At 52.4% G+C, this 1,647-nt stretch overlaps 1 long non-coding RNA gene across 2 annotated transcripts in view; it reads left to right on the top strand.

The window, feature by feature from the left end:
• The first annotated feature begins 7 nt into the window (after window positions 1–7).
• LOC108445903 overlaps window positions 8–1,647 on the top strand; it is an 11,730-nt gene continuing 10,090 nt past the window's right edge. For both annotated transcript variants that reach the window (XR_001860934.1, XR_001860933.1), the window contains exon 1: window positions 8–546. This is a non-coding gene — a long non-coding RNA (uncharacterized LOC108445903). The remainder of the gene's footprint in view (window positions 547–1,647) is intronic.

Genomic DNA, 1,647 nt, shown 5'->3' with positions numbered 1-1,647 from the left:
TGCCGTGTCCCGGGAGTCAGGGCGGGCGGAGGGAAGTGGGAAGGCGGGGGTCCCTCTCCTTCTGCCCGCCCCGCGGCCACGCTACAGGTGGAGCGGAGCCGCGGGAGGCAGTGGAGAGGGATGCACAGAGATGGCCGCTGCCACCTAGTAGCTAGATGAGGAGGAGGGGCTGGGCTTCCCTTCCGGGCCACCAGCGCTAGGAGGTGGAGGAGGAGAAGGAAGAGGAAGAAGAGGAGGAGGAAGGCTCCCCCGAGATGCGCCACCTGCCCCTGAAAGGGCGGGCTCCGCCGGGCCTGGGGCAAGGACCCTCTCTGGGAGAGGAGCTGCCCTCCGCCCTTCCTGACGAGAAACGCCCGGGTTTCCGGCTCACGGGGGAGCGAGCGGAGAGCAGCCCCTGGCACCGAGGGAGGGAGAAAGGGAAGAAGCGCGTTGGGATGTGGAAGGTGTCCGGGCTTCCCCGGGCGCTCTCTCAGCCCTTCCCCGCCCCGCTTGGTCCTGCAGCCGCATGCCCGGAGCTCCCCTGAGGCGCGGAGGAGCGCTGCACCTGTGAGTTTGCGTGGTGCCCTTCCTCTCTCGCCTGCATCTTCTCACTGAAGCGCTGTCGTCCCGAGTTTCTTCCCACTGCACGTGCACTAAGAGTATAGAGCACTGAAAAAAATAATAAAATTTGCACCTTCGCTTGCAACTGAACAGTGCCTTTTATGATTTGTTACTTTATTAAATTGTTGGAAATTTTTGTAGGCTTGTGGGGGGGGGTTGTTTGTTTTTGGTTGGTTGGGGTTTTTTTGTTTGGTTGGTTTTGGTTTTGGGGTTTTTTTTGCTTACGTTGTTTGGTCCTTTTCCGTCCCAGAAAGCAAAAGGGTCATTTCCTACTTGGTTCAGAGCCAAGAAAAGCTCAGGTCAAGCCTGCCTAACTGGTAAGCATCAAAAAGATAACAGAGCCAGCTTTTGCACTCAGACGTGATACAGCAGTATTTAAATGTAGAATTTGGTGCTAACTGAAGGCAGGTCTGGTTTAGAAAAATTTTACCTGATTAAAAAAATTTTTTTTTTCTTAGAAGTTAATCTGGAAGTGAAAGAGCAGAAGTTCTAGCTGTACCTTTCAGGAAGAGTAGGACAAAGCTACAGCATCAGCATGCAGAAAGCAGGGATGGTTGTGGAAACCAGGGGCCGTCTCTGACCTCTGAGGACAGAGCCAGCACACAGCAAGGAGGTTATCCCCAGCAAGCCTTTTCAGTCTTTTCTCTGTTCCTGTGGTCCTGCTGTATCAGTCAGGAACACAGCCTTCCGAAGTTAATCCTGACACCTTCATCATGGAGCATTTGAGAGATTCTGCCCGGGCTGTCATACCACTGTGCTAAGGCCTTGTAAGCAGTTTATTTGAGCACTTGTTTCCTTATCTACAATGGAGCCATTGTAGCTGCATTAGTAAAGGTACAGTGATCTCAGCCCCCCCAGTGAAGAGGCAGGTAATGCTGCCCAGTGTTGCTTAACCCAGTTTCCCAAATGAGAAATTATTTGTGCCAAAATGATTTGTTGCCTTACAGGTATCTGTATTTGACTTTTTAAGGAACACACTGGCCCAGGGAATTCTCCTAAAGCTATAGGTGAATGTAAGGCCTGAGTGTTAGAGCAAAACACTTGTCC

The sequence above is a fragment of the Corvus brachyrhynchos genome, unplaced genomic scaffold, assembly GCF_000691975.1.
Source record: "Corvus brachyrhynchos isolate BGI_N302 unplaced genomic scaffold, ASM69197v1 scaffold961, whole genome shotgun sequence".
NCBI classification, from domain to species: domain Eukaryota; kingdom Metazoa; phylum Chordata; class Aves; order Passeriformes; family Corvidae; genus Corvus; species Corvus brachyrhynchos.
The sequence above is the reverse complement of the archived record's forward strand: the minus strand, read 5'-3'. Positions and strand labels throughout refer to the sequence as shown.